The sequence below is a fragment of the Hyaena hyaena genome, unplaced genomic scaffold (assembly GCF_003009895.1).
Source record: "Hyaena hyaena isolate Hyena2069 unplaced genomic scaffold, ASM300989v1 scaffold_138, whole genome shotgun sequence".
In the NCBI taxonomy this organism is placed as follows: Eukaryota; Metazoa; Chordata; class Mammalia; order Carnivora; family Hyaenidae; genus Hyaena; species Hyaena hyaena.
Genome location: NW_024080770.1, coordinates 189,443 through 214,122, shown reverse-complemented (window position 1 = coordinate 214,122; position 24,680 = coordinate 189,443). Strand labels below are relative to the sequence as shown.

At 45.7% G+C, this 24,680-nt stretch overlaps 1 protein-coding gene across 1 annotated transcript in view; it reads left to right on the top strand.

The window, feature by feature from the left end:
• Positions 1–1,304: 1,304 nt before the first annotated feature.
• Positions 1,305–24,680, top strand: part of MAPRE3 (microtubule associated protein RP/EB family member 3) — a 54,556-nt gene continuing 31,180 nt past the window's right edge. Inside the window, exon 1 of the mRNA XM_039238329.1 lies at positions 1,305–1,452. The gene's annotated coding sequence lies outside the window, so the exon portion shown is untranslated. The remainder of the gene's footprint in view (positions 1,453–24,680) is intronic.

Below are 24,680 nucleotides of genomic sequence, written 5' to 3'. Positions count from 1 at the left end.
AACAATGAAAATCTTTTTTTTTTTCTTTTTACCTTTTGACTCCCTTCACCCATTTCTTTGGGGTCAAAGAAAATCTTGAAGAATCTTTGAAGGAAATCTTTGTCTTCACTTGATTCAATTACATAAACACTATGTATTTATGTGGAAATCTACTATGCGTCACATTCTGTGCTAGATGCTGAGGGAGCTGATGAATAAGACAGAATTCCTGCCCACAAGGGGTACATGGTCTGACTGTGGAGACAGATTGTAAAACAAAGACAATACTATATAGGATGTGTGCAGTAAAAGAGCTATGTTCAAGGTGGGTACAGAAGTGACCTCAGACATCTGTGGGAGTCGGGGCTGAGAGAGGGAGAGCCAGAAATCATCTGCAGGAAGAGAACCAAGCTAATGAAATCACTAAGGGGGGCGCATAGTGGAGCCCTGGACAGAGCACTGAAGGGCAAGGGCAGCAGGCAGAGGGATAGGAAGAAAAGGGATCTAGAAGAACTGGAGAGATCTATAAAAGCCGACTTGGCATAGGGAATTTGGAAACACCAGTGAACATATCAGGGAGGGAACTACTTATGAGGAGATAGAATATCAACCAGCTAATGGGAAAGATGAAGAAACAAGAATTGCTTACAAATGCATCAGGAGAGACAATAAGGTTGATAAAAACTCAAGTGATATGTGTATAGGCGATTTCGTTAGCTCGATTTAGGGGTGAAGGTATAGACTTTCTGGCAGAAGACGAAAAGGTATGTTTAACACAGGTAGGGGGAAATTGAACTTGGAGATTAGAGTAACGGGCTGTGATTAAAAACCATAAACCGCGAGGAGCTTAGCCTTAGAGCTCTCCTGTGTTGCTGAAAGAGAAGAAATGTACGCGAATTTTTTTCCTTTGCAGTAGCCCTGAGGCAGATAAGAATCCGTCATCTGGCTACTACGGAATCAGGTGTAAATGGTTGTTCCTTCTGTGATTAGTTAGACGGGGTGGAGGAATTGTTACCCTGTTGCTAAGGAAAAAGGAAGGGGCTGTTCCCAGTTGCCATGGTGACAAGGTAAGAGCGCTCCCTCGGTACCACCATAAATTTATGAAGTGGTTTCTTCTCCTTGTTGCTATGGCAATGTAGAGGGACTGTTCTCGACGTCTCCCACCCCCCCTCACCCCCCGCCGCCGTTGCTAAGACGAGGTGGAGGTTGGGGCTGTCCTTTCCTCGCCGCCCAGTTGCCTTGGAGACGGCGGGTGCCCTGGCCCCGCCCCTCTCGGACTGACAGCGGTGGCCGCATCGCGCCTGCGCAGTGCTCTCTTCCCCCGCAGTCCCTGTGCGTTGAAGCCGGAGACCGCGGCGGCCTCTCTTAGGACCCCTCGCCCCGGAGCCGCCGGCCGGAGCCGCAGCCTCAGCCGCAGCGCCCCTGCCGCCTGTTCCCCGCCCCGCCGCCTCCGCCGGAGCCGCCTCGCGCACTGTGAGTCCCGGCAGAGGCGACTGACGCCGTGGGGCTGAGTCAGCGAGAGGCCCGGGCCCGGGCTGGGGGAGGGGAACCGGGCTGCCCCCTCGCCTCCCCAGCCGCGCCCCCGCCCCCCAGCCGCGCCTCACCCCCGCCGCCTCCGTCCCCCCCATCCCTCTCTCCTGGGTTCCCAGCGGCGGTCGTCGGGCCTCCGAGCCACTCCCCCTCCCTGCCGTCCCTCCGGACCCACCTCGGGGTTGGGGGGGTGGGGGGAGTCCTTCCCCACTGAGATGCGGTGCCACCGCACCTGCACGCGGGACTGATTCTCTCCCCACAGCTCCAAACTGCCTCCGGTCCGCCCTTGTCCCTTCTCCTTACCCCTCTTGGGCCTGACACCTCCGGCCTCTCTGGTTTTCCCCAGTGATATGCCAGAAAAAGAGTGACAAGGGAGAAGGCGAGGGGAGACTTGGGGGCGGGGGGGGGGGACACATTCTGCCTGCCCCAACCTTGGGGCCTCAGGTTTCTTACCCACAAGCTCGAGCCCTGGCTGGTGTGGGGAAGCAGCTCTGGACAGTTCTGACTGGCTGCTAAGAGCTTGTGGGGCTTTCAGAATAGATTCCGCTGAGAAGGACGCGGCCCCATGACGATCAGCTACTGTTTAGTGAACACCCGCTAGTGCATGGTGGCCTTCTAGTGGGCTGGGCTATTGCCTCGGCTGGTGCCACGGAGAGGGACTAGGGGTATTGGGGGCCGGGCCGGGGGGTGGGGGGCAGGTTGCATTGGGGAGCTGAAGTTACTGCGCTTCCGGTGTGTTGTTGTGAATAAGCATCATGCGGTACTCTTTAGTATGCTTTTTTTTTCTTTTTTCTCTTCTATTTTTTTTTTAATGCAGTACAACCCTGGTATAATGTGAGGTTTGGAAATAGGCCTGATACCATCCACAGCAAGTGCTTACTGTTTGTGTGTTGAAGGGTTGTGGCGAGACAGTCTCTGATACCTGTAAATTCCATGTAGTAGCCAACCAGGCGATAGTGAGTTTGAACGTAACCCGGACACAGTGAAGAGGAGGGAGAAGAACTGGGGTGTCTCCGTGGTGTAGGTCTGAGGCCTGTACCCCAGCCTCCTGCAGCTGTGAGTTTTTATGGGACATGTCACCGGATAGGGGTTCTAGCATATTTGGACAATTCCCCGGGTTACGTCTGCTACCAATCCCCCTGCCCACCCTGCATTCCCTGATCTTGGAGCATCCCAAACTGTTTTCTTTTTACAGCAGAAATTGAGCTGTGAAGTCAGAGTTGGTGTCCGCAGCCAGAAGCTGTCTCAATAAACGTGCCTCAACTTGAGGCCTCCTGACTACGATGCATGTACCTCATTTCTCATTGCCAACTTCCTTTGATTCTTTTTTTTTTTTTGGCTTCCAGATTTCAGCGTGCTGTTAGCAAATATGTGTAAATATCAGCCAGTTAAACCCTAAAAGACACTTTGTGGTTTGTTTGTTTTTTACTACAGACTGCAAAAAGAGTAGATAGTTTGCTTCTAAGAATCATAAGGGAAGGATCCATTAATTTGGAGTTTGGGGGGGGTTGCAAACAGTGAGAAGAAAAGATTTTGCTCCTTGACTTTGCTCAATCATGGCCTATTGGCAGCCTTCTCAGAGCCACTCCCCACCCCCATGCCCATCAGATTAGTTTACAGTAGCAAAGACGGCTGTCGCCCTACTTTTAAACATAGAGATGAAGTTTAGGAAAACTACAGCCCCCATGCAGCAGTGCAGTTTCTTCTGTTTCGAATGCCAGTCTGGGGTTTGGCGGGATGCACCTGCCTGTGGGGCAATGGGAGCCGTGGGGCCTGGGAGTTACATTCCTTCTGTGTGGTCCTCTGTGTTGCATAGCTCACCGAAATACCCGGGCAGGGCAGGAGCAGACAGCTGGGCCAGAGGGCTGCTCCTCCTGGGTCGAGTGTATTTTGGGAATCAGCGATATTACTGGGGTGGAGGGTTGCGAATGAAGAAGCAAGAAAATGTGTCGAGGCTAGAGAGATGAGGAGGGTGTGAGTAAAATGTTCCCTTTCCAGTTTGCTGTGGGACGGTTCATTTTCCGAGCATCACAGTGGTTTTTATATGGCTTAATTTGCCTTTGAAATCCATACCAGTGTTTTATGGGGTAATGATGAAATGCCTTTTAAGTGGCTATTATTGGGAAATAGGACTAATACCTGTGTCTTATACATTGCCCATCCAGCTGTTACTGAATGCATTCGTTAGGATCAGGGAGAGGGGCATGATTTGAATCAAGTTAGACCTAAATCTATGTAATCCATGTTGTGGTTTCGTAGCATTATATTTCCCTGATGCTAAGACACACTAGTAATTTACCAACAGCTTTCAGTAACATCATTTAACACAACCAGATCATAATATATATGTTGATTCTAAGGCACATCAAGAACATCAAAATAGCCAGGAAGTGGCAAGACTTGAAGGAGGGTTTATATTTATAATATTTCTGGGCATGCAAGGATGCCATCACTGACCTACCATCCTCAAGGTGCATGCATTATGAGGACAGATTTTGTCACACCCTTCCCCCAAGCCAGCCTACTTTCAGGGGTTATGTGTGTAAGATGATTGACTGCCATTAGGCATAATAGTTGGCTATCGAACAGAGGAAAGTTCCTAGGTAGGCATCCCACCCAAGGCCTTAATATGGTACCTTCCAGAAGCTGAGCCAACTAGCTGGCAGCAAACGCCTTATGAGCTGTACATTACCTTAGCTGGGCAACATCTTTCAGAAGCTGAGCAGAAAATACTATTTTTCTAAAGCAGTGTGCATCTGCCCTTGTTTACAGACACGCTTGTAAAGATCCTGAAGCTCGTGCCCAACCCCTGTATGATGTTAGAAGTAGAGGGGACATCAGACGATGTCGTTCAATTTTCTTTTTTCCAGATTTTAGCAGGGGACGCTAAAAGTGATTTGCCTGAGGTCGCCCTACTAAGGTAGAAAGTATGTAAAAACACTTTGTAAACTGTGTATACCATACAAGTGAATGTTGGTGATTATTAGTGGCTGAGTCAGGATTAGAACCCAGATTTCTTTTAGAACCCAGACTAGAACCAGCCTACAATACTACATTGCCCCATCCCTCATTTTAATATTCCAGAGGCTTTTAATAAAAACAATTTACTAGTCTGTAATTAGTCCCGTAGATGAGGACTTGTTTTATTGTCTGAGATGTTGCAAAGCGAGGTAAAATCTAGTGTCATGCTGTCTAATTAAATATTTATTCTTGCTGCCTTAAAAATAATAATTTTGTCTCCCACACTCTGACCTGAGGAAGGTTTTGCTTTGAAAAATTTGCATCATCTAATATAAAGCAAATGTGAAGAAGGGTATTTGAAGCCCTCTCAGCTTCTCATCTGGGAGGCCGCTGTGTCCCAGGAAGCAGGATGCAGAGGGCTGAAAGGGGCCAAGAGGAGGAGAAAACTGGGTTATCGTCCAGCTCCCAGACTGTAACCTTCTGTCGTTCCTGGAAGCCCCGGTGAGACTCCTAACCCTTCTCCTTGAGGAAGTGAGGCGGTCTGGCCTCTGGAAGCAGACAGACCTGAGTTCAAATGCTGGTCCTGCCCCTTCCTGGCCTTGGGGGGCCGTGGAACCTCCGAGTGCCAGTTCCTCACCTGCAAGCCTGGGGCGATAACCGGCCTGTTTCTCAGGGTGGTTGTGGGGATTAAATGAAAGAAAGTATGTAATGTGCCTGCTGGGTAAGAGATAGCAACCACTATTTTGTGTTGCCAGTGTATAACATAAAAAATATGCTTTCAGAATGGTCCCATGACTTAAATCCATCTTGGGCCCTCAATTCGGCAGCCCCCATCTCCCAGCAGCTTTCTCATCATGTTTGACACGCACAGAGGGGAGATCTGTCCTGTGAAGGCCTGGCACTTGCAGTGTTATTCCAACTGCCAAAACAGGAGTGTATGAAGTGCCCCTTTGTGGCCATGGATTCAGCTGACCTGGCTGCCTGAGAGACTGGCAAGGCAGGGGCGCTTGACTAGCAGAGCACAGACTTGGTGTGTTTGTGTGTGTCACGGTGGGGGCCGTTAGTCCTCCAGCTGGGGAGGCCAGGGTGGGGAGGGAGCTTAATTTGAAATGAAAAAGCCTCTGAGCCCTCCCTTGTGACTAAAGCTCCCATGGCTTTCATGTACTTTCTCTGCTGTTAGGAGATGCAGCCCCATCAGTGACTTTGCTCGGATCAGCTTTTTCATCTGTCCGGGAGATCTGGAGGGCCAGGGAAAGGCGCTCCCCATCCGCGGAGGGAAGCCTTCTTTCTCGCAAGGAGAGGTAAAGGGAGGTCATCTTGGATGGCGACGTTTCCAGATGGGGTCCAGGCAAAGATTACCAAGTAGCTCCCGAGCCAGGGCAAGCCATTCATGTCTAGAACACAAATGAACTTAAAGTCCTGTAGGTTTCATTTGGGAAGGAAATACCCAGGAATAGGCATCTAAAGACTGAAAAGATAAACACAGTAGGTTTTACCTCTTGGAAGTAGGACTTGGGTGTGGAGGAGGGAAAGGAGGAGGGAAAGGGAGACTCGAAGGGGAACTTTTACTTTATGTGCCTCCCTCTGTGAATTGTTATAAGAAGTATGTATGCTTTTGTAATTTGATGCAGACCAATAGAGTTAGGAATGGTTGGGTTTTTTTTTTAAGTTTATTTATGGGGGAGGGGAGGAACGGAGAGAGGCTTCCAGCACAGAGCCCCACGTGGGGCTCAATCTCACAAACGATGAGATCATGACCTGAACCAAAACCAAGAGTCTGATGCTTAACCAACTGAGCCACACAGACACCCCATCAGTGGTTGTTTTTCAGTGAGCACATTTTGGTACCAAAGAAGCCATTGCCTTCACTTGGAGCCTTCAGTGCATGGGACAGATCAGGTTAGTCTGCTTCCCTCCCGCAGGCCAAGCCAGTTTATACCAAGCCAGCCTCTTAAGTAATGGCAGGAAAAGTCCTAAGTGGCTGCTTCCCTGGGAGCCCAGCATGCTTCCTTGACCTGCTACCTCCCTACCTCTTCCTCATTTTTTCCTTCCCTTCTTAAGAATAGTCCCTTCCTCTTGCCCAGTTGAATCTATCATTACTATTCTAATATGCTAATTTAATTTTCAACTATTAATGAAAAGGCATCTGACCGAATGACCTTTATGCAAAATCCATGCCCCTTACTTTTCATCAAGAAGGCTTGAAATTTAAAGGAACTCCAGCTGAAATGCTGGCACAGCCTGTGGTGGAAGCCGTGTTTTAGATCAGACCAGGCCAATGGAGCACACCTTTCACACAGTGACTTATTAACTGCTTCTTGCTTCTCCGAGGAATTACTGATAAACTCTGACAAAATTATGAAGTCTTAATTGAGCTTTAATCTTCTCAGAAGTTAGTCAGTTCTGTTTCCTAGCCAAATGTCCTGTTTATTATAGAAAGAGGGCACACCTACCATTCGGACACATGCTTTGGCATGCTCAACCAGGAGTTAGGATGGTTATGCTGAGTAATCCACATTCCATCACCTAATCTTCCCCTTTGGCCAAGAGTACAAATTTGCAACAGTTGGCTATGGTTGGTGAGGCATCCTGTGGCCAAGGATGGTTTTTCCTCTGTGTTGAGTTGACCAACCAATATCAGCCTAAGCTCTGTGTCTTTTCCTCACTAGCGTCACGTCCTATCAGCTTTGCTAAACAGGCGTAACGTAACATCAGCATTTTGAGCTCTGGATGCCTCATTTGCCTGAAGTAAATAGGGCTTGACCTACCTACAGTGTTTCAATGTCAAGTAAAATTACTTTTTACTGAAAATAAAAACTATTTTGTATATGGAAGATACATGCCACTGTGTGGTGTGTTTAAAATAACCGAGCAGGAAACACTGCTTCAGATCTGATCACTGATTTTGACAGTGGATGTCAAAAGCCTTAAAAGGACACACACATATCCCTTAGATGAAAAATTGCCATTCTAAGAATATTTAGAAAATCAAGGGTGTATATAAAAATACTTGTACAAGGATTTTTATTAATGTAACATTATAAATAATATCAAACAGTTACAACAACCAAAGGATTAACAATTAGGAATTGGTCAGGTTTATCCAGATAAAATATTGTACGCGTGCACACATACACACACACACACACACACACACACACACACACACAAACTGCACATACACTAAAAATCTTGTAGAAGAATTTTTTTAAGTTTATTTATTTATTTTTGAGAGGAGGGAGGGGGCAAAGAGAGAGGGAGAGAGAGAGGATCCCAAACAGGCTTCGCTCTGTCAGTACACAGAGCCAGACGTGGGGCTCGAACTCACAAACTGTGAGACCATGACCTAAGACAAAATAGAGTGTCAGATGCTTAACCAACCAAGCCACCCAGGCACCCCAGGATATTTACTAATACCAGAAACTTTAGATATACTAAGTCAAAAAACAGATGCAAGATAGTATGTCAAGAATGATACCATTTTTATAAAGAAAAATGTGAAAAGATATTAGGTGAGCATATGCCAAACCATAAGTGATAATCTTAAATGACACTACTTAAGTATGGGATTATAAATAGATGCAGTTTTTTTATAATGCTTTGTACTGATTTCCAAAATTTTTCTGTTAAGCAATTATAACTTTTATTATAAAACTTTTAAACTGGTGCTTTATAGGGGCACCTGGATGGCTCAGTCAGTTGACCATCTGACTTCAGCTCAGGTCATAATCATGATTCACGGGTTCAAGCACCACATCCAGCTCTGTGCTGTTAGCTCAGAGCCTGGAACTTGCTTTGGATTCTGTGTCTCCCTCTCTCTCTGCCCCTCCCCTGCTCATGCTCTGTCTCTGTCTCTCTCAAAAGTGAATAAACATTAAAGCAGTACCTTATAGATTCCATGTAGTAGAGCAATCTCAAAGAAAATCACAAGATTTTAATTTATTTATTATTATTTGATTTCACTATTATCATGATTGATGAAAAACAGTTCCTAAATATGTTTCTTTAGATACTACTTTATTTCTTCATTGAGAGAGAACATGCCTGGAATATGATTGTGTAGGTGTGTAACTTAACATGACCTAGATGCCCAAGTCCATTATCCAGCGAAGTACTCTCACTTGACTCAAATGAGATGTAAAAAAAATTACGAAAAGAAAGTATCTTAAGATTGTCTTTTTTGCCTCTTATGTTTTGCTATTTAAATTTACCAGAAGGCTTCAGTAAAGCCTGTATAACAGGCCTCTGTTTTGGGGGGGCTTTCTTCCCCAGTGTCTTGGAGGCCTATCTGAGACTTGCAGTCATGTTTTGGTGATTGTGTACCTATCTGAACTATTTGGAAGGACTGTGCTTAAGCCTGTGCAAGCTCCTTTCTCCCTTTGCCTTTGGCCATATTCTGTTCAGCCATCAGCTCAGAGGTCCTTTTTCTCCCAACGATAGAGACAGTTGGGTCCTCACCAGGAGCCACTGATGGGCAGAAGCCCCCTGCAGGAACAGACTGGGCAGCTCCCCTCTTTGCCACACCAGGTCCCTGGAGCTCCTGGCTGTGAAGGGAAGGGTGGCCCAGCCCAGAGGACTGATTCCTGCCTCCCACCAGTGCTGGTGTTTGCTCAGCACCTCTGAGCACTGGGGATTCGGGTCTTAGAGTTGAAGGACATACTGTGTGTCACACAGCTTGGCCTACGCTGCCATAAATGTTTGCTGAGCAGAATCTGCCCCTTCCAGATGGTTCTGAGTACCCAGCACTTGTCCCAGATGGGGTGGAGGCCTTCCTAGCCACCTGGGATTATTAGTGAACAAGTCTTGGACATGGCTAGCTGGGAATGCTCCGTCACCTGGAGAGAGTAATTATCAGAGAGGCGTTCATCTTGTCTTGAGGGTGTGATTGTCCTGGTCACCTTGTCATTTAAATGGGGTTTCCCGATTGGTAAGAAATGAAATCGTAGCCGCTCTGAGTCAGCAAGATCATAGCTGCACTAACGTGTGTTGTGCCATGTGGAAGGGGCAGGCCTTGGACCACTGGATGAAATTAAATATCTGTTCCCATGTGAGGAGTGTTTCACTGAAGGCTTATCTCCGGTGGTGTAATATGCACTGTGTAGCCAGACTCTTCTGCAGCACCAGTCTCTTGGCAGACAGCCACTGGCCCCAGCCCCTTTCCTGTGGACTCTTACCACTTATCAGGGACTCTGATTTAGTCTCTGATTTGTTCTGATTTTAGATGGGTAGAGTTCACAGCTGAAAGCTCCAAGTTCGGGCATCCTATTAACACCTTTAAGTGACAGGACCACTGCTAAGTACAGAGATGTGTTATGCTGGCCCCAAAATAGCAAAGTGCAGTGTTTTGAGACTTGATAAGACTTGTATTCCCCAGAAAGTACAGTTTCCAGGTTTATAGGTTATTCATATAAAGTTGCATATTGTCTTCTCAAGGCTTTATTCTAAATGTGCTCTCAACAGATACTCCCCAAGTCCTTTCTGTCTTGTATTCTAAATCATATGGAATTTAAAAGAAATGAGATTCAGCCCCTGTCTCCATGAGGAGATCGTAGTCTGGTTTGGAAGATAAGACACATGTGTGAAATGACTCATGTATATGACAACATCGAATGTCAGCAACACATCTGTCATGCTTTGTCACATAAGATGTGGTCTTTGTCCTTAAGGAACTTGTCTGACATTCTGCTGAGAATCAGACAAAACTGGTACAAGTCACTACAAGGGGATGGGAACTCCAGCAACGATGGGAAGGGGCGCTTTGGTAAGCACTTCCAGAAGGAAGAGTGGCCCTGAGCTTGTGAGAACGGGAAGGGCTTCAGAGAGGGAGACCTACTGGGGCTGGGTGAGCGGGACGATGCCGGGTCCTGTCCACCAGAGGACAGATGAGTAAGAGTTCAGGTGAAAGAAATGAAAAGAGCAGTGCATTGTGTGTCATTAGTATTAGAGAGTCTAAATTCAAAGGGGAAAATAATCATCATGAACTGGAGTAATTGGAAAAGACTTCACAAAGGAAGCTGAGCATGCACTTGCCCTGAAGGTAAGCAGGATTTCAGGAGACAGGAGCCCAGAGAGGGCTCTTTAAGATCCAAGGAATGACTGGGAGCAAGTGTGGCAAGGACTGTAAGCAGGTCACCCTTACCAAATTGAGGGTGTGACAGTTTGGGACAATATTGGCAACATTAGCCAGAAGTTAGGATGTTGAAGAGACCGTTTGGAGATAAGTTTCACTTCAGTCATGGAAAATTAGAGGTGACAGTTGGAAGCCTCTAAGTGGAGTGATCACATAGAGCCGGAAGCTGAGGCTGAGGCCGGGATGGAGCTATAGAGGTGAGAGTCAAGAACACATGAGGGATGGCTTCCCAGAAAGGGGCTCTCTCCAGAAGGTCCTGGGTGTAGAGCATGAAGATGAGTGCTCCAAGTAGCAGGCCTCGAGAATTGTCCATAATTAGGAAAAGAGCAAAGAGATATGGGGAAGTTAGGATGATTCAGCAGCAATGGGAGAGAAAAGAAGAGAGGTCAAGAAGAGAGCTTTAGTGCCGCCGCCTTGACCAGACTCAAGGATCGATCCAGAAGATCATGGTGATTGCTGAGAATGTCAGTCCAGTAAAACACTGGAGATGGAAGCCAAGTTGGGTAGTGTTAAGTGGGGAATTGGGTAGAGAGAAAACAGAGGCAATGGAAGGTCACCGGAGAGTGGCAACAGGAAAAGAGAGAAAAGTAGTAACCAGAAGCAGCAGCAAGATCAAATTTTTTATTGTTATAAATCTCTTCTTTATCAGCAAATGTATATAAAAGTTTAATAAGCGTGTATTTTTGTTTATATAATTTTTATGTATCAAAATCACTTCATCTGCAGATTTCTCTGTATCAACATAATCCATGTATTTGTCATTTCAAATATCCCATTCCAGTACACTTACCTTGATGAGCACTGAGTAATTATATGGAAGTGTTAAGTCACTATATTACACACCTGAAACTAATACAACACTGTATGTTAACTACACTGGAATTAAAATTAAATAGATACATAAAAATAAAATAAATATCCCATTCCTTCTGTGGTATTCCATTATATTAGTACCAAAAGATGCTGAACTATCAATCTATTATTGGGCAATTGGGGTATTTCCAACATTTTGCAAGTTGCAAATATAAATATCTGTGCTCTGAACATCACTGTACAAGTTACTATTTTTCTTTTGTGGGTTTTTTCTTCAGGGTGTATCCCATAAAGTGGAATTACAGAGGCAAAGAGTACAAACAATGCTGGGGTTTTTTTCCTTTTGTTTTTGATTTTCCCATTTGGCCTGTCCCCCCACCCCTTTCCCTCTGGCAACCACCAGTTTGTTCTCTGTATTTGTGGGTCTTTTCTGCATCTTTTTAAATGTTTATTTGTTTTTGAGAGAGAGAAAAAGTGTATGAATGAATTGGGGAGGGGCAGAGAGGGAAGGAGACAGAGGATCCGAAGTGGGCTCTGTGCTAACAGCAGAGAGCCTGATGGGAGGCTTGAACTCACGAACGATGAGATCATAATCTGAGCCAAAGTTGGACTCTTAACCAACTGAGCCACCCAGGTGTCCTATTTCTGTGGCATTTTTTTAAAATTAAGATATAATTGACTCATTATATTGGTTTCAGGTGTACAACAGCATTTCAAAATTTGTATGTATTGTGGAATGATCACCACAATAAGTCTAGTTAACATCCATCACCACACACATAGTTACAAATTATGTTTTTGTTGTGATGAGAACTTTTAAGATTTGCTGTCATAGTAACTTTCAAATATACAATACAATAAATAACTACAGTCACCATGCTGTACATCATATCCCCAGGACTTACGTCTTTTATAACAGGAAGTTTATACCTTTTGACCTTCAATCACCTCCCCCACCCCTCATTCCCCATCTCTGGCACCCATCAGTCTGTTCTCTGTATCTCTGAGTTCGGTGTTTTTAGATTCCACATGTAAGTTTTTGCCTTTCTCTGTCTGACTTATTTTACTTGGCACAATACCCTTAAGATCCATCCGTGTTGTTGCAAATGGCAGGGTTTCCTTCATTTTTATGAATGAGTGATATTACATTCTGTACACTACCACATTTTCTTTATCCATTCTTCCATTAATGGATATTTAGGTTGCTTCCATGTTGTTTTTATACTAGGATTATTATACATTGTTCTCCATGGTGATCCAACCAACTTACAGAGTAAGAGTTTGGTATTGACTTAGAATGATTTCTGATAATAAGGAGGTCCGAACATGTGTAATGGCAGAAGAGAGAAGGAGTTATTTGAGGAAAATAATTTGGGTACAAGAGAGAAGGAGAGCAAATAGGAGGGATCTTGGGGACACCAGGGAAAGGGTGACTATGCAGAGGAGGGGAAGGCACTCTTCTACTGAGACTGGTAGGAGGAAAGGGTATGGCTCTTTCTACTCATGACTTAAGGGTGAAGCCCAGGGGAGATGACTGGAGTTCCTGCTAAGAAAAGACCTTTTCCTCAGTGAAATGGAGCCAAGGCCACTTGCTGAGGTAGGGGGTGAGGTCTTGAAGGTTTGAATTAACCGCTGTGAGAAATGAGCCTGGGCGTATGAGAGATGAATGAAAGTCTTGTTCAGGGCAAAGGGCTGACTTGAACCCAGTGATTCATAACGAGCTAAGTCTCTGAAGTCCTTTGGCCTGGGGAAGCGGCAGTGAGCAGCCGCATCAGGGGTTCAGGGCACGTGAGGCAAGGTTTCTGAGGAGGTGGAATTTAAGTTGGCATTGACGCAGCCGGCCCTAAGGCCAGAGGTGGAGGGAAGTGCTATGAGAGGTGCTGGTTGTCGGCAGGAGGAGGGGACAGAGTAATTACAGGCTCGAGCAAGAGCAGAAAGCAGGTTTGGAATAGGAGGGATGAGTAGGAAAGAGGTTATTGACAGAAGATTTTAATTTTAAAATTTTGAAGAGACCATTTTTACTTTTAACTATTTATCGTTGCATAAGATTTAGGGTGTTTTTACATGGGCATGTATTACTAGTTTATTAAAATAAAAAATTAAAAACTAAAGAAAAATTTTAACATTTTTATTTATTTTGAGAGAGAGAGAGAGAGCACGTGCGTGTGAGCTGGGGAGGGACAGAGAGAGGGAGAGAGAGAATCCCAAGTAGGCCCCATGCTGTCATTTTGGAGCCCCACATGAGGCTCAATCCCATGAACCATGAGATCATGACCTGAGCCAAAATCAAGAGTCAGAACTCAACCAACTGAGCCACCCAGGTACTCCAACATTTTTTTAAACTAATAGTTAAAATCTCAGGAGTAGGGGCATCCAGGTGGCTCAGTTGGTTAAGCGTCCAACTCTTGATTTTGGTTCAGGTCATGATCTCACAGTCTTGAGATGGAGCTCTGCATCAGGCTCCATGCTGGGCATGGAGCCTGCTTGGGACTCTCTCTCTCTCTTTCCCACTCTGCCACTCTCCCTGCTGCCCCCCCCCCACTCTTTCTCTCCCTCTGCCCCCCACCCTCTCTCTCAAGTTAAAAAATAAAATAAAATGGTTAATTTCAAAAAAAATCTCAGGAGTAGAGCTGTGCCTTCAGGGGTAGCTGAATTACTCTGAGATTGATGAAGGACAGTTGAAGATGGCGGAGGACCCCAGAGTCTGGCTTGATAAGTGTTAAAACTGTGAGGTGTCGGGGCGCCTGGGTGGCTTAGTCGGTTAAGGGTCTGACTTTCGCTTAGGTCATGATCTCGCGGTTCGTGGGTTCAAGCCCCGCGTCAGGCTCTGTGCTGGCTGCCAGCTCAGAGCCTGGAGCCTGTTTCAGTCTGTGACTCCCTCTCTCTCTGACCCTCCCCTGCTCACACTGTCTCTCTCTCTCTCCTAGAAATAAAGAAAACATTAAAAAAAAAAAAACTGTGAGGTGTCTTTGCTTGACAACCAATAGCTCCTGTGGTCACAGCTTGTCACTAGGGAGCAGCACCCAGCCCCCAGCCGTCATCCACCCACACACCAACACTGTTTCCAGCCTGAGGACACCGGCCTTCCCTAGGCTTGGCAGCACGTCCAATGTGAGGTGCTGTGGCTCTGGCTGTTTCCAACTCTCTGACCAGGCGCCCTTCAGAGCCATTCCTCTCTGGCCTGTGTCAGTGGAAGCTCTTCCTTCAGGCAGATACAGCCTCTTGCCAGGAACACAGTTTTGTGAGTGGAGTGTGGATTCCATTTCAGCCTCACTCATCCCCTCCCTGAGTGCTTCGTGCAGTGTACGAACAGATGCATCTCAATATTCAGCCCTGTTTCTCTTCTTGCAAAGAGGCCTTCTTTGAAAGAGGCCCTTCCCTCCTGGCCCCTGTTTTTCTCGTGTCTTCCTGGACCATCCACTTTGACCCTGACCCTGATTGACACCCATGGTTGTGGCCTGTATTTCGCTTGCAGGATTCACGTTACCTTCAAGCTGCATCACTGAGCCGTTTACCCGGCTGACCTTGCACAGCAGCACAGGGGCTGATAGCAGGGAACTGAGAAAGGTGGAAACACGTGGGAAGTCAGGTGCCGGCATCGACACGGGGAGATGGAAAAGCAGGGGGCGCTCTGTATTCTTTCCAGGGCTTTCCACATTTTGTAAATGCTGTTTCATTAAAGCCAGGACTGAGCAGGAGTATGGCTCCCTGCCAGTCCCTACCAGGAAGGAACAAACAGCTTGCAGTGCAGGCCTCAAGCCAGGTGGGGTAGGAGCTAACGTGCTTTGTTCTCCGTGTAGAATTTAATGGGCTCTTTGTAAACATAGCCTCCTGCCATGGTTCCTTTCTCTTTTCTCCTGGGCAGCCTAGGTGAGAATAATTAGTCCTTGGCCCTTGATTGCTAAATGAAGAGGAAGACTACAGCTGGTAGGCTGCAGTGCACGAAAGAACCTTGAACCTAGAGTTAGGAGACCTGGGCTTGGAGTTATATGAACTTGAACAAATCACATCTCCTCCTTGATTTCATTTCCTTTTCTGTAAAATGAGAGGTCTTTGTATATGCTTCCCCACCCCCCCAGAACATTCTTTCCTGGGCTAACCCTCCTTAACCTCACCTGCCTGGGCCTAAATATCATTCCCTCAGGGGAGAGTCTCATGAGCTCTACCCTGGCTCCACCTCAGGCTGGGGCCTCCAGGACAGGACTTTTCCAATTGTGGGTCACAAACTTTAATTGGTTGTGAGATTAGTTTATTGAGTTATAACCAGCACTTGGTAACAAATAGACCAGAAAATGTCAGAGTGCATAGTTCATAGTAAGAATAAGAATTGTTTGGGGCACTTGGGTGGCTCAGTCGATTAAGAGTCTGACTTCGGCTCAGGTCATGATCTCACAGTTCATGAGTCCAAGCCCTGCATGGGGCTTGCTGCTATCAGCACAGAGCCTGCTTTGGATCCTCTGTCCCTTCTCTCTCTGCCCCTCCCCCACTGTTTTTCTCTTTCTCTCTGCCCCTCCTCCATTGGTTCTCTCTCTCTCTCTCTCTCTCTGTCTCAAAATAAACTTAAAAAAAAGAATAAGAATTGCTTGATGAAACTTTTGTTTTATTATACATGTCTATATGTGTATTTTTGTATTTTGGATTACAATGTAAAATGTATTTTTTACTAAAAGGCTAAAAGCCATTGCTTTCAAAACACTCTAGTCGTGTATTTTTCCTCTATAGCACTTAATGTGATTACATAGTTTTTTGTATGATTATTATATTACTGTTTGTCCTTCACTAGACAAAAGGCTCCATGAGTCAAGGACCAAGACTGACTGACTCATCAGTATCAGACCTAGAAATAGTTGAGACTCAACAAATAATTGCTGAACGCGTGGCTCTCTGAGGTGTGTTTTGTTGCCATCAGTCCTTAGTTCTATGTAGTCATTCCTAGAAGTGCATAGACAGTGACTGTAATGATGAGCTAAGGAGTCCTTACATCCATCCCTAATGGACAAGAGGACCAGAAAAAACAGACCTCTGACTTCCATCTCCAGGTTGGGAGTGGCACTGGAAACCGAGAAGGCTCAAACCAGCTCCTCTCAGAGAGAACTAGGAAGCAGATACCACTGTCACCACTCTATTTAATAAGGCCTCACTTGATCAGTGTTAACTCTCCAGTAAGATAGAGACAGAGACAGAGACCAAGACCCACCACATAATTGGTGCTTACATAAAAAGAAAGTTGACTGGTCTAGTGTGGCCTCTCCTAAGGGTGCATTTCTGGCTCTCTCGGGTGTGGGTTACTAGACCCTGACCTAGGAGCCCACCAGGTTCCAAGGGTAAACTCAGAACTCCCTTTCTTCCTACAGCACCTCCACCCTGCCCACCGACACTTCCAGAGAACTGGTCTACTTGCTGGGGCATATTTCCTAACCTAGCCAGCTGACAACAGAGAGACTATGCCTTCCACAGTGTAACAAGCCTCTGACTGTAGCCCAGAGAACCTCCTATGGCCGGGAAGCCTCCCTTAGCAAGACCCAGCCAGGCACTGCTCTGCCCAGAGCAGTTCTGGACGTGCTGAGGGTTGTAACTCAAGATGACTTGTGACTCTTGAGGACATCAGGAGCCCACTGACAACACAGGCCCTGTGAGGAGTATTTAAGAAGGCCCAATTTGCCCCTTTATCTTTAAAGCTTATCATTAGAACTCAGATGGCCTTGCCAGCATCTAGCTGTTTTGTGGAAATTATGTTGCTTGCTGCCTGGAGCAGATGATCTCTTGGGGGGAGAGGTGACGTGGTGGGTCAAGGAAATAACTAGTTGTTTTAGAGCTCCCAGAACTGTTAGCTGAAATATCTTAATTTATACATGGCTTTCAGCTTGGTTTTCTGGAATTGGCAGCCCCTTCTAACTGCCTTTCCAAAGAGGCTGCCTGTCAGCTTCTCTCAGAAGCTTTCCCAGGTATCAGAGCCACAGTTGCGTTGTTGAAGGCAGGAAGTGAGCTGAGAGAAACAACTGGGAAGCCTTGGATGACAGCTCATCCCTGGGTGGCCAGCCGGCTACTGCATCTCCCTCTGGTCCCTTCCCGATGGTGGGAACTGGGGGTTTGGAAAGGCATTCCTCCCAGATTGCCGGGCCTCCAGCCGTTTCTCTGAAGGACACTCTTAGGAACTTGGCATCGCTTGTCCCACTCTTGCCCCTAATTTGTGTCCGTGCATTAGCTTTCCCATGCATTAAAAAAAAATTCTCAGAAATCGCTGTTAACTTGCCAATATTTTCAGAGAAGCTTCTAAGAATAATGTGTGTTTAACTAAAAACTTTAGTGTATAACACTCCTGAAATCTCCTTTTTTGGGTAGCAACTGTAAGTCAAAATTGCCTTTAAAAATATTTTAAAATTGGGGCGCCTGGGTGGCTTAGTCGGTTAAGCGTCCGACTTTTCGCTTAGGTCACGATCTCGCGGTTCGTGGGTTCGGGCCCCGCGTCGGGCTCTGTGCTGACTGCCAGCTCAGAGCCTGGAGCCTGTTTCAGTCTGTGACTCCCTCTCTCTCTGGCCCTCCCCTGCTCACGCTGTCTCTCTCTCTCTCTCCTAGAAATAAATAAAAATATTAAAAAATATATATTTTAAAATTAAAACATTACAGAAACACATTAAGCAGAAAATAGAAGTCTTCCATTATATAGAGAGAGGGGGGGTGGAGCAGGGAAGGCATAGAGCAAGAGGGAGAGAGAGAATCCCAAGCAGGCTCCACGCTGTCAGCACAGAGCCCTAAGTAGAGCTCGAATTCACGAACCATGAGATCATGACTAGAGCCAAAATCAAGAGTCTGATACTTAACCAACCAAGCCACCCAGGTGCCCCTACATGCATATTATTTCTTTTTAAAAACATGGGGTCTAAAAAAAAATGGGGTCTTACTAGTTTTCATATACAAGAAAATTGGAAAGGATAGAAAAGAGTACATAAGAACATGAATGGTAGTGGCACCTTGTGCTGGCTTAGGCGCCGCCCCTCTCCCACAGCCTCCCCAGGGAAACCTACACGCCCAATGCAAAGCTGTGCTAGTCCTACAAAGGCTGCTTCAACACCCACTTCTGGCTCCCCCTCCCCCCCAGCCCACCAGCCCTGAGCCCTCCCTACAGAAAGCCTGTTGCTGTCATTGCCATTTACTGCGGTGACCATATCACTGCCTTTTCTTCCAGTTGTTAACTAAATTAGAATCCTATCCATTTACAGTTTTTCCCAGCAGTCGCTTTTAAATCCCAGTGCAGGCTGCACGTGGAAAGCACTTCCCATTACTCCGGATATCACTGTATATGTTTTTGTCCCCCGTACCACTATTTCCAAGGCACTGACATGACATGTTGGGGGACTTTGTTTTGAACTCACCCCTGGAAGACACTTTCACTGTGCCTGTGGAGAAACCGAAGCCTAAGGGCAATGACTTGTTTTAGATCAAAATAAAATTCTGGCTTAGCTCTGCTTACCTGCAGGCATCCAAATGCCCAATATCACTGGCCAAACTGCCTATGTTTGCTGAAACTTCTGGAAACAAATAGAAGGGACATTCCTAAATTCTTCCTTCCCTAGCCTGGGTATCAGCTGCTTAGTACCATTTTAGATAGATGTGCTTCAGCCCTGAGACAGATTGTTAAAAGCCATGTGCCGCTGAAGCTTTTTTCCTCCCTTTGGAGAAAGATCTTGGCCTTCCCTCAAAGTAAGTCAGAACCACACCTGGGCCATCCTGCCAGGTCCTGACATGTTTCAGAATGTTCTCATTCTCAATTCTTTTCTATGCATCTCATTTCTCCATGTGCAAACACAACCAGGCAGACTTCTGACAGTGTGGATCTGAGTGGGTGAGGCGATTCTAATAGAAGGAACCCAGCAGAAGTAGGTTCCAGAGACCCACTCCACCACCTCAGGTTTGGTCCACACCAGTGCCAAGACCACCGGGTAATCAGCATAACCCAGAGCAGCCTCCAAAAGTGAGAACAGAGAGGGGCTCTGCAGCTTGGAGTACGGCTCAGGACAGGCTGGATCGGTCTGTGGAGTAGTTCCTGTGACCGCTGCAACAAATTTCTGTGAGCTTCGTGGCCTAGAACAACTCAACTCTGCTTTACAGTTCTGGAAGTCAGAAGTCCAGAATAGTGGGCAGTATGCTAGCTCCCCAAAAGTCTCCCTAGAACCTGTGAATGTTACCTTATATGATGAGAGAATGAATTTTACCATTTTAAAAAATGTTTCTTTATTTATTGAGGGAGGGGTAGAGAGAGTGGGGGAGAGGGAATCCCAAGCATGCTCCACGCTGTCAGCACAGAGCCCCATGTGGGATTCGATCCCACAAACCACAAGATCATGACCTAAGCCAAAATCAAGAGTTGGATGCTTAACCGACTGAGCCACTGAGGCACTGCAAATGAATGAACATTACTTTCTATGAGGAAAGGTGTGGTTACAGATCTTGAGAGGAGGATTTTATCCTGGATTATCTGCATGGGCCCTAAATGCAATCACATGTATCCTTGTAAGAGGAAGGCAGAAGTTTTGAGAGAGAAGAGGAGGAGACAGTGTGACCAGAGTGATGTGGTCACAAGCCAAGGAATGCCTGGATCCACCAGAAACTAGAAGAGACAAAAACAGATTTCCCCCAAGAGTCTTTGGAGGGAGAACAACCTTACTAACACCTTGATTTTGGACTTCTGGCCTCCAGAACAGTGAGAGAATTACCACAGTGTGGTAATTTGTTATAGTAGATAGAGGAAATTACTACAGAGGGTAAAAATCATGGTGCCGGCAAGGCTCTGTTCCTTCTGGAGGCTCTATGAGAAAATTCATTTCCTTGCTTTTTCCAGCTTCTAGAAGCTGCCCACCCGCCCTCCTTGGCTTGGGGCCCTGCATCCCTCCAGCCTCAGCTGCCATCATAATGCCTTCTCTCTACCCCACCCACTCCCCTCTTTTAAAGACCTTTGTGATTACATTAGGCTCACCTATAATCCAAAATGATCTTCCCGTCATAAAATCCTTAATTACATCTGCAAAGCCCTTTTGCCATTTAAGGTAACCTCTTCCCAGGTTCCATGGATTAGGACATAGACACATTTGAGAGCCTACCACCATCTATATAATCTTAAAAGGTATGACTAGGAATGGTGTGTCTGTTCACCACATCCCATGTGTTCAAATAGATGAACTTATTCAAGTGAGAAAGAAAATATCAAAAGAAAACTTCCTTGAACACAGGCAGGAAACATGGAATGCATTGCCCCCACAGGCTCTTGTAGGCAGAAACTGTAGAAGGACTGAGGTCAGGTGTGGTAAAAAGATGGGAATAGGGATGTGAGCTAGGCAAAGTGACATTCTCCCTTTAAGCTCTCAAGGTGATGATGTATATTGTGAGGAGCGGGGGTCTTCCCCACACTCACCTTTGGTGCTTATCAGGCAGACTAAGCTAAATGGGTCTGTAAGGGCATTTCATGCAGCCATCAGTCATAAAGCTGGTGCCTGTGGAGACCAGGATCCTGAAGGTGAACCAAAGGAAGAGTCACAAGCAGTGCTGTGATTAAAGGTACTGGGATTAAAGGTAATAGTGCAAGGTCATTGTAATGGGAGACTCACAGGGAATGGGAGACCATACAGTGTCTGGGTCTGTCGTAAAAGATGGAAGTGTTTCATGCAGAGTATTGGTCAGAAGGGAGAGCAAGAGGGGCACCTGGGTGGCTCAGTCAGTTAAGTGCCTGACTTCAACTCAGGTCATGATCTCAAGTTCATGGGCTCGAGCCCTGCATCGGGCTCTGTGCTGACAGCTAGCTCAGAGCCTGGAGCCTGTTTCAGATTCTGTATCTCCCTCTCTCTCTGACCCTCCCCTGCTCACACTGTGTGTCTCTCTCTCAGAAATAAGTAAAAAAACATTATAAAAAAAAAAAAAGAAGAAGAAGAAGGGAGAGCAAGAAGGTGAAGAGCCACCATTTGGAACATGTTTCCATCTAGAAGCAAGAATTGAGGATAGACCAATCCAGTAATAATTACTCTTGAAGGCAGGTGGAGTGACTTGAGGCAGTTTGAATCTATATCAAGACCATCAAAAGCAGAGTTTCATTCTGCCTCTTCCTGTCTCTCTAGCTCTGAGAAATAATACTTTCTTCCTCAGAAGTAAATAAAACTTGCTACTCGGAAAGGATGAGAAGACATTAATTATTAATGTTTATTTTCATATTTACAGATGAAAGGCATGCCAACTTCAAAGAAGTAGAGTTGGGAATGGGGAAGAGAATTAATTCACAGCATTACAATTATCTACTAGAAAACACTTGTGACGATTTTGAAAGTTTTTCATGATAGAATATAAAGTTGGAGAATTTTTAAAAGAAATTTGACAACCAATAAAGAGACTAGAGAAGAGCCTTCAGACAGAAATATTTGTGTTCCTAACCACTCATTTCTAGGACAAGGCATTAGACAAAGGTCCTACACGCTTGTGAGACATGGTGAGGAGTTATGGTGAATGCCTTGGAACCTTGCCAAATAATTAATGGCTTAATTCTGTGTTAGCTCCTCTTTTTATAACACAGAGGTCTGAGACTCCAATTAATGAATTTCACTTTAAAAAGCAGCAGCCTCCTGGATACTTGCTCTAGTTTAGAGCATAAAGCACAAGGCACGGGACAAAAAAGAACCCATCATCCTGGGGCATCTCTCTGTAGTCAGCTCTACTCCCACTTTATGGGCAGGTGGGCCCCCTGGAGGCTGGGTTCTAACGACCAAAGTCATTGTTACATGGCATGTCTCTTGGCCCACTGGGCTGAGCAGCCACAGCGACGGGGCGCCAGTGTCTTTCATGGGACCCGCATCCTGACTTGATGGAAAGGGTGACTCCTTCGGGACGGTTCTTTAATACAAGGACTCCCAGTGTTTCAGCATTCTGGAATGGTGTGAGGTAATATCTGCCCTCATCTCTAGCTCTTTTTTTTTTCATTTGTATATGTGGTCTTCAAGAAAGAACACTGAGTACATTTGGCTTCTTTTTAGATGTTGGCAAAAGAAACCAATTAGCTAAAGTGATCATTAATAGCCGTGACCCTTCATTGAATTGTTTTTCAGTATCCACATAGGAAGTCAGCATATTTTTTTATATTTGTTTCTGGAGTTGCTTTACTCCATCACAACATTCTAGAACGCAGCCAGAAAGAAGACTGAAGCTTCTTGGAGATGAGGAGAGCCTGCAGTATAAGAGTCATGCTTTCCCATGACTCAGCTTGATGCTGGTCAGACCACTCACTAATTCACGGTGACAGAAGCAGCTCTGCCTCAGAGCTGGCAAATGGGGAAATCTTGCACGTATTCTCTAGAGCAGGGTGGTCTCTAGCATGGCCCGGCCACCGACTCATGAGGAAGGCCTGTGAGAAAGGCAGACTTCTGAGCCTCAGACCATATTCGTCTCAGGAATCTGCATTAGTAGTGGACCGCCCATCCGATGACCCTTGTGCACTGTAAAATTTGAGAACCTCTGCTCTAGAGAGTTTTCCTTCTTGAGGTATTGGAGAGGAGTGGTCAGTGTTGGTTTGAAGGCCTTCATTCAAAGCCAGATGTGACCCTGGCCACTCCTTAGCAGAAGAATAACCCTACTCTTCCTTGGATCTAGAGAAGAGTTGTGCCCTAGCTCAGCACCTTATGTACTGTAAAATCCCCAGCTTATTATTCATTCTTACTGTGTGCCGGGAAGACAGCTTCACCTCCTTAACTCTTTTTTATAAACAGCTCTATAATTACAGCAACCTTGTCTTCCAAACTGACACAGAAGTGAAGCCTTGAGATGCAACTGTCTTTGTCTTTTTCTTTTTTTTTTTCTTTTTTTTTAATGTTTTATTTATTTCTAGGACAGAGAGAGAGACAGCGTGAGCAGGGGAGGGTCAGAGAGAGAGGGAGTCACAGACTCTGAAACAGGCTCCAGGCTCTGAGCTGGCAGTCAGCACAGAGCCCGACATGGGGCTCGAACCCACGATCCGCAAGATCATGACCTGAGCGAAAGTCAGACGCTTAACCGACTAAGCCACCCGGGCGCCCCTGTCTTTGTCTTTTTCATTATTTAATGGCATTCTAAAGCTTTTCTTGACACCCTTGGAAGAAAAGGCTATGTGGAATTTTTTTAAAGTTTATTTTGAGAGAGAGAGAATACAGTCAGGGGAGGGGCAGAGAGAGAGGAGAGAGAATTCCAAGCAAGCTCCATACTGTCAGCACACAGCCTGATGTAGGGCTTGATTTCATGAAGCACGAGATCATGATCTGAGCCAAAATCAAGAGTCAGCCACTTAACCAACAAACCATCAGAGCCACCCAGCCAAAAAAAAAAAACTATGTGGAATTTCTGATGACTGTTTTGCAGAGCATTAAGAAACATCCACTAAGTTCCAGAGCCCCTGGGCAGCCTTCGTTTTGTTGTGGTCAGGGAAAGAAATTACTTTTCTCTGCTATGAGCTGGGCCATTGCTTCAATTAATGAGAAAAGTGATCCAAGGTTGCATAATTCAAGGGAAAGGACAATAATATCATGAATGGAATGAGAGGCAAGCTTGAATTCTGTTCTCAGCTTCAGTTTTGACTCAACATGGTAGGAGCCCCCAGTGCTTCTGTTTATCCTTCTATAAAATGAGGTCATTACCAGTTTCTGTTGCCTAATCATGAGGTTAGCATTGGGAATACTTTGAACTTCTCAAATGAAAGATAATATAAAACTACAAAGTGAAGAGTTGGTAGGGAGAGAATGCTAGAAGGCTAAGAATGAGATGACTAAGTGAGAGAACAACATAAGGGTGTCAGGATTTTCCTTTTTTTTTTTTTCTTTTTAAAGTGTTTTTATTCATTCATTTATTGAGAGAGATAGAGTGAGTGGGGGAAGAACAGAAAGAGGGAGACAGGGAACCCCAAGAAGTTTCCACATTGTCAGCACAGAGTCCAATAAGGGACTCAAACTCATGAACCAAAAGATCATGACCTAAGCTGAAACCAAGAGTCAGATGCTTAACCTACTGAGCCACCCAGGTGCCCTAGGTGTCAGGATTTTCTACTCTTTTATCGTGGAGACTTTCTGGCTTCCAGTTACCTTACTTGCCTTATGAAGGATGAGGTGAATACAACCTTATAGAAGGAAAGGCAGTCTAGTGTAGTGGTTAAGATCAAAGACACTGGGACACCAACCTATTGAATCAGAATCTCAAGGTAGGGGATGGGGCAGCTGCAATTTTTAAAAATTCCCAGGGAGATTCTGATGCACACCAAAGTCTGAGG